Source organism: Phocoena sinus, chromosome 3 (assembly GCF_008692025.1).
Source record: "Phocoena sinus isolate mPhoSin1 chromosome 3, mPhoSin1.pri, whole genome shotgun sequence".
In the NCBI taxonomy this organism is placed as follows: Eukaryota; Metazoa; Chordata; class Mammalia; order Artiodactyla; family Phocoenidae; genus Phocoena; species Phocoena sinus.
In genome coordinates, this window is record NC_045765.1 from 1353794 (window position 1) to 1362199 (window position 8406).

The following is an 8406-nucleotide window of genomic DNA, read 5'->3' on the forward strand; positions in this document are numbered from 1 at the left end:
TCCAACCAGGGATGGAACTCGCGCCCCCTGCAGTGGAAGCTCGGAGTCCTAACCACTGGACCGCCAGGGAAGTCCCAAGACCCTGTTTCCAAGTGAGGTCACATTGTGAGTTTCTAGGTGGGTAGGAATTTGGGGGAGACATGTATCAACCCAGTACTACAGATACTTCCAAATTCTTTCGTTTGGCTGAGGAAACATCTCACTGTGTTCTCACCAAGCACACTTCCTGCTTTTATTTACTAAGGGCCTATCCCGTGGCATACAGTCCAGGGACACAGAGTGAGATCAACAGATTCTACAGTCATCACTCCCAGAGGATCTCCTCTGAGACACGGGGAGAGGGCTTTAGAGCTGGCCTAAGGCATTGGGTTGAGTTGCGTCCCTCCCCAAAACCTATGTTTGAGTCCTAACCCCAGTACCTGTGAGTGTGACCTTGTACAAAAAGGGATGTGCAGCTGAAATCAAGTTAACAAGGTCACACTGGATACGAGTGGACCCTAAATCCAATGACTGGTGTCTGCACAAGAGAAAGGACAGGGAGATCTGGGTACAGAGACACAGGGAGACACACAGCGGGAAGGAGACCATGTGGCGTCAGGCACGGATCCAGTGATGCAGCCACGAGCCAAGGATCGCTGGCAGCGCCAGAAGCTGGAGGAGAGACCTGGCGTGGTTTTGCCCTCAGAGCCTCTTTTTTTTTTTTTTTTTCCTGCTATCTTAAACTAGGAATGTCACATAGCCAGGAACGTCTGGGCGTTTACCTGGAGCTGGGAGATGGGAAGAAGTGACAGCTCAGGCTCCGGATGGAAAGAGCTGCCCTGGCCAAGGCAGGGGGACCTGACACGGGAAACTGGGAGGAGCTGGGTGTGCTGGAGCAGGGGAGGGGGAGTGGCAGGACCCGAGGCTGGAGCGGCAGAGGGCAGAAAACGGAGGGCCTTAGGGGCCGTGCTAAGGGGTCTGGAATGTTTCTAAGCAGCTCTGGGAACCCAATAAACAGGACAACAGCCAGCCAGAAAGGGCTGCCACAGGGACCCCTGAGTGGAGTGGGCCATCTGGTAAACAAGAAATGAGAATGACCATCAGTCACCACACAAACCCAAGACACCAGTATCGTTTTCAGAATCTGCCCCTTCCACCCAGGAGTTCACTGAAACCAAGAGGGGAGAAATGGCAAATTCTGAGTCACAAAGCTTCTCAGTGGGACCAGCTCCATAATTTGAGGGCCCCTTGTTCAAAAATTACAAATGTCAAGATGGTAACAGCAGAGCATTTAATTTTCTGAGTGCGTGGGCAGGCGGTTGGGTGCCGACGCCCACAGAGCCCGCCTGCCTCTCAGCAGAGAAGCTTGCAAGGCGGTTTGTTCAGAAGACAGGAACCTGTAACCGTTCTTGCATTTGCAGCCAACATTTCTCTTTCTTTGCCCGTGCCATGCGGTATGTGGGATCTTAGTTCCCGGACCAGGGGTTGAACCCACACCCCCTGCAGTGGAAAGCACGGAGTCTTAACCGCTGGAAAGCCAGGGAAGTCCCTGCAACCAGCCTTTCAAGAAATTCGATGCCAAAGTGTTCACTGACCTCGAGTTCTACTTCACAAAAACTTTGTTCAGGAGATGGCGTAAATTAGAAAAAAAAAAAAAATCTCTATGTCCCTTCCAAATCAAAATGACAGCATCTTATTTACGAAATGAAGAGGCTCATCTTTAACTGGGATGTTCAGAGACAGAGCCATCACATCACAGCAGCCTCTGTAGCCAGGTCCATCGCACAAGGGCCGTTCAAGCACGACATGCTCATTCGCTCTTCTTTTTTTTTTTTTGCGGTATGCGGGCCTCTTACTGTTGTGGCCTCTCCCGTGGCGGAGCACAGGCTCTGGACACGCAGGCCCAGCGGCCATGGCTCACGGGCCCAGCCGCTCCGCAGCATGTGGGATCTTCCCAGACCGGGGCACGAACCCGTGTCCCCTGCATCGGCAGGCGGACTCTCAACCACTGCACCACCAGGGAAGCCCCTCATTCGCTCTTTTGATCTATCAACACAAAATGCTGAGCAGTGCAGAATGGGGACGTGAATATGGTGGCGAGAACAGGGAATTAACACGCCAGATCTGTATCCACCTCCGTAGCTGCCCTTAGAGCCTCTTTAGATTCTGATGCTGTCTCCAAAAGGAGCTGAGAGGCATAGACTGACAGTATTGAAAGACCAGACCCATCACACAATTTTAAATCTGCAGCCTGTCAGCCGACCACACCTCTCGTAGTGCGCAGTGAATTCCCGTGTCTATAAATCCTGTCGTCGCTTTGCAAATCCTGTATTCTATTTTCTCCACCACAATCTATATATTTTTTCTTCTGCAATTTCTTTAGCCTATTTTGACATTTCTTCCTCTTCATCTTTTCAATACATTTAAAGACCTCAACGGGTGGAACCTGACCGGCCTTCCCTGGGACCTTGGGCAAGTCACTCTAACCCACGGGCGCTTAGTTTCAGAGTTGAGAGCAAGGCCAAATCGCCAAATGAGACCTTCAGGGGTTCATCATGCTGATAAGAGACACAACCCACAACCGAGATGAAATTCACACAGATACCACTAGGTCAAAATATCAAAAGTAAGAACTGTAAGGATCCTTCAATCGTTCCGGAAGACTAGTCCTACCATTCTTTCACCACTTTTTTTTTTTTTTTTTTTTGGTCTTTTCAAGTAGGAAAGTAAGTTTTTTAAAAATTTGATTTAAGTATAGTTGGTTTATAATGTGTTAATTTCTGCTGTACAGCAAAGGGATTCAGTTATGCATGTATTTTTTTTTCATATTCTTTTCCATTCTTGGTTTATCACAGGATATTGAATATAGTTCCTTGTGCTATATAGTAGGACCTTGTTGTTTATCCATCCTATACATAACAGTTTGCATCTGCTAATCCCAAACTCCCGATCCTTCCCTCCCCACCTCCCTGCCCCTTGGGAACCCCAAGTCCGTTCTCAATGTCTGTTTTCACCATTTCTGTAACTTCAGGTTCGTTGCCCTACAGAAGGAGATGCAGCACATACACACACACAGAGGCACAGTCGTCCCAGTGTTAGACGGGCACGTTGGGTTCTTGGGGAAGCAGAATGCCTTGTGTTCAGGTTGCTTATTAGAAAGGACTTCTGGGATCACCAGATGTGGAAGAGAGAGGAAGGGGCCTCAGGCTACCCCAGGGGAGCTCTGGAGCTGGACCAGCCTTGCAGAATTGTCCCCTGTTGGGCCCAAAGACAGGACTCTCTACCTCCATGTTGATCAGCCATTGGATGGGCTGCCTCCAGGACGCTGGGACCCGGGGCTGGGCAGCTGTCTGCAGCCGAACCATTTCCTGAAGGGGCTGACAGCTGAAGGGTGTCCACTGACAACACCCCCAGAAGCCGGGGCAACTCGTCCCTCCCTCCGTGAAGGGACATGGCAGGTGTATCTCCACGCCCACCAGCCCCATCCATCCTGAGCTTTCATATCCAACATCCTTCTGTGCATAAACGTCTGGCACCAACAGACTCTAATGAAGAGAAACCTTTGGAAATTGGCTGACATCAACAAGAGAAGGATAACGCGTCCCACCAGCCAAACTTCACGTCGCACACATTTTATTTACGATTAGAAAGTTTGTTTTTGTACTCAGGAAAGGGTAAGCAAGACTTTTAAGAGGCTGTGGTGCAGAAGCAAAAGTGCTTATCTAAGCGATGACTTGAGTCCTGTTTATCAGCACTTCTGCCTTTGACCCGCAGCCAGCCTCAAACCCTGCCCCCTGGGATGGTCCCTCCTCCGAAGCCCGCCCACTCACTGGTTCCCACCCGCTGAGTGGTCTGTGAGATTCCTTCGCAAGCAGCGGCTGGGCTGTGAAGCCCGGGCAGCCAATGAGGTGGGCTCAGGATTCAGTCTCCCCCAAAGATGCAAAGAGATGGAGGGACAAGAATCCCACACGAGAGGGCTTTGGCGGCAGCGGCAAAGCCTCCTAGATGAGGGGGTTCCCCCTGGGTGGCCACATGAGGCTCAGCCCTTTCTGCGGGCCACGTGTGGCTGATCTGGAGAAGCCAGCGCTGAGTTTACAGTGGCAAGAGGGATGCAAGGCCTCACTGGAGAGCCGGCGCTAAGAACACGGGGCTCTTTCTCACCAGAATTTATCACTCTGGGAAGAACTCCAAGCCCAAGCTTGAGAAAGGCATTTTCCCTCTAGTCAGAGCCCAGTCTGCGTCCTGCCCCGAAGCAGAGTGGTGGGCTGGAGGCTGGACCAGCCAGCAGGTGGCCAGGGTCACATCTTTCTCATGCCTTCCGTTTCCACAGCCAATCTCAGCAATGTCTGCAAACTCCCCTCCTATCAGTGAGAAAATGAATAATCAGATAGGGCATCATTAGGATTCTGGAACAAGTACTTGTGACACACCCCCTTCTAGAGTCTCAAGTCCTAGGTAGGAGGTCGGCTTTAAGCAGGAGAAAGGCGAGTTTCTACTCTACAGAACATTCAGGAAAAGCTCTGCTTGCATCGCCCCCAACCCACTCCCCACGTGTCAGGAGAATCTAGATGATTTTGGGTTTGGCAAACACTCACGTCCCCATCCTCACAGCCACGTGGAGCTGTCCAGGTGGAGAGGAGGAATTTCCAGACCAGGGTCTCAAAGTTTCATGGGACAATCTGGGCACACCTATGGGGTCAGAGCTACGGTCCCCCACGTGTGAAAGGCTTAGGGGTAAAAGAAAGCAGTTCCCTTGGGTCGTGGAACTGCTCTCCCAGCAACGTCCCCCCACCGGGAGGAAGTAGTGGAAGCTGCCCTACGGCCGACATTCCTGCTGCTCTTGACTCTCTGCCAGCCTCATCCTGACCACCTTTGGAGCAGAGAGGAAGTGCCCTTCACGTCTGGTCTCCTTCCTGGCCAGCACACTTTGAGACATTCCCTCTGGAGTCCCTCTGACTTCAGAAAGCACCTCAGATCCGGAGGGCCCAGGATCCTGGAACCCACTGTCTTCCTGTGACTGTCCGGGAGGGTGGGAAGAGGGGGACGGCTGGACAGTGGGTCTGCACGGCCTCTGAGAGCAGTCCAACAAGAGGCAGCGCTGTGAGATGAAAAAAGAACGAGCAGGGCAGGTTCCGCCACCAACTCAGCTGGGGGACTTCAGCAACTCAACTCTCTGCGTCTCAGTTTCCTCGTTTCACTAGTAGCACCAAGGCTGTTGTGAAGATATTTAATGGGCGTAAGGTACATAAGAGGTATCCAACACGTAAAACTGGCTGAGGGTTTAAGATGCTGTAATGCCCTTGACATTCCCCTGGCCTAAGGGACAAAGCAGACAGGCTGGGACCTGGGACGCTTTGCTGCAGTGCTTGCACCTGGACAAACATCTCCTCAAGCAACAGAATAGGAAGAAACTATAAGGGACTAAAAATAAGTGCACGCATGCGGAGTTGGGACAAATTAGGAAAAATAAGATACAAAAAGGGCAGAACCCAACTGCCACTTCTGAGGTGCCGGAGCAAAGGCAGGGTCCTGTGCATGAGCCCCGCACACAGCACCACCAAGGGTGTGGCCAGACCATCTAAGTCACCTGTCTGGCCTGACCCCTGTATCCCCCGCTATCCTCACCCCACTTAAGGGAACAGCTCACCCCTCTTCGGGGATCCAGCAATGGAAGCTGTTACTTGTTTTCCCTCCCTCAGGCTTCAACACAAGTACCAGTAAAGCCTTGCCTCCTCTGGCCTCATCAATTTCTATTGATCAATGAATCCCAGGTCGGTATCACAAATAAGTGACAACTGTCTCTTTCAACTCCCCTCGGGGCGCTTCCACCCAAACGTTGAGCCCGAGTTTACTCTCCGTTCCTGGGCCTTATCTCCCCTGCCAAACTGCCCTCTCTTGGACAGACTCAAGAGGCCTGCAAGAAATCACCCTGCACTACGGGAAAGGTAAAAAATAAACTTAGAGAGGACATCGCCCGCGGTCATGGCTGCTGTGACCCAGGGCAATGCTCAGAAGGGCGAGCCTAGGCGGCTCCTCCTTCCATCCCGGCACTGAGGTCTGCCAGCCGGGCTGACTTCCCCCTTGGCCGGCCGCCATTTCCTCTCCGTTTCCTGCCCATTTCTCCGAAGATGGGAGGCCCCTGAGGAGGAGCCGGCCCGCTTCTCGGAAGGGGCGCCCCGCCTTCGCCCTGCTTCCTGGGCTGGCCTGGGGGACCGGGGACTGGCCTGCGGGGCCGAGGCCTCCGGCCCGAGTCCTGAGAGGGGCCGCTGCGGGCTACCACAAGCTGTACCCCAAACTCGTGCAGCACCTGCGCCGCTCCAAGCGCTTCTGCGCCGCCCCCGCCCCTGCCCTTGCCCTTTGCGCCGGGAAGCCAGCACGAGGCCCCGCCCACCACCAGGCTCCGCCTCCGCGAGGCTGCGCAGAAGGCACCAGAGCGGGGGAACGCGCATCCTCAGACCCTGACCCTAAGGCTCGGCGTCTGATTGGTCGACCGTCTCAGCGAGCCAAGGAGGGATGCGCCTGTGCAGGCACGAGAGGCGGACCCTTCAGCACAGGGCCCGCCCACTCCGAGGGGTAAAACAGGGTGAGAAGCCTCTGGAAAAGCGCTAAGTGGGCTCCTAGGCGCAAAACGTGCCTTTGTACGTGAGCCCGTTCTCCACACCAAGGCCAGTGTCATCCTAACACACGTATTGGCTTATCTGTTGCCTCTGAGTAAAACCCTTCCCTGTTCCAATAAAGATGTTTAAAAAAAAAAACCTTTCCCTGGTAAATTATAACTTGTGGTCTAGTCACGCATGGGAGTACTACACATCTATTCCTTTTTTTTAGTGTATGACTCAAATATTACATACCTATATACTTTTTTAAAAAACGGATTTTTTAGGGACTTCCCTGGTGGCGCAATGGTTAAGAATGCCTGCCGGGCTTCCCTGGTGGCGCAGTGGTTGGGAGTCTGCCTGCCGATGCAGGGGACGCGGGTTCGTGCCCCGGTCTGGGAAGATCCCACATGCCGTGGAGCGGTTGAGCCTGTGAGCCATGGCCGCTGAGCCTGCGCGTCCGGAGCCTGTGCTCCGCAACGGGAGAGGCCACAACAGTGAGAGGCCCGCGTACCGCAAAAAAAAAAAAAAAAAAAGAATGCCTGCCAATGCAGGGGACACGGGTTCGTAGCCCTGGTCCTGGAGGATCCCACATGCCACGGAGCAACTAAGCCCATGTGCCACAACTACTGATTCCACATGCCACAACTACTGAATCCCGTGCGCCTGGAGCCCGTGCTCTGCAACAAGAGAAGCCACCGCAATGAGAAGCCCGCGCACTGCAACGAAGAGTAACCCCCACTCCCCGCAACTAGAGAAAGCCCAGGCGCAGCAATGAAGACCCAACACAGCCAATAAAATAAATAAGTGAATAAAAAATATTTTTAAAAATTCTTTTTTAACTGTAAATATGTCCCAAGTATAGTAAATATAATAGTATTCTACTAAAAAAAGTATTTGTTGTTGTTCAAAAATTTCACCAGGTGTCTTGAATTTTATCTAGCAACCTTATTTATAATCATGTGTTCATCATTGTGACCACCTGGTGGACGTGGCCACGGACCCCTGTGCTCCACGAGGGCAAGCACCTGTCAGCTTCTGTGCCTCATTTGTCGGGCGCTCAGCAGGGTCTGGCCAGAGAAGGTGCCTGTGGTAGGCTGAATAAGCCCCGCCCCGCCCCTCCCCGCAAAGATGTCCGTCCTAATGCCTGGAACCTGTGAATATTTTCCAGACTTTGCTGATGGGACTAAATTAAAGATCTTGAGATGAGGATGATCCTGGATTCCCCCTGGCAAACCCAATTCGTCACAAGGTCCTTGAGAGAGAGACAGAGACAGAGAGACAGAGACTGGAGACTCATCAGAAAGAGAAGATACGATGCCCGAAGCAATAGAAAGGGCCACATGATGTGGGGCCGTGAACCAAGGGCTGCGGACGCCTCGAGAAACTGGAAAAGGCAAGGAAATGGATTCTTCCTCAGAGCCTCCAGAAGGAGCTTGGATGGCCTTGCGGAAACCTTGATTTTAGCCCAGTAATACGGACTTCCAACTCCTGACCTCCAGAACTGTAAGATAATAAATCTGTGTTCTTTGTGGTGACTTATTACAGCAGCAGTAGGAAACGCATACAATGCCCCACAAATATTTGCTGAGTGAGTGAAGGAACGGATGGAAAGAATGCAAAAGGCAGCTTTGGAACACGGCACGGGTCAGAGCCAGCAGCGTGAGGAGTCATCTGGCCTCCCGTGTGTCACCAGTCATGAGACCCTTGGTCCGTGAAGTTATCCCAGGGCCTCGGTGGCCTGATCTATAGCACGGGGTCACTCCTGTGAGCCCCAAGGACTGTAAGGAGTACGGAGGTGGCTGGAGCATCGTCGCGAAGTGTGGAGCGG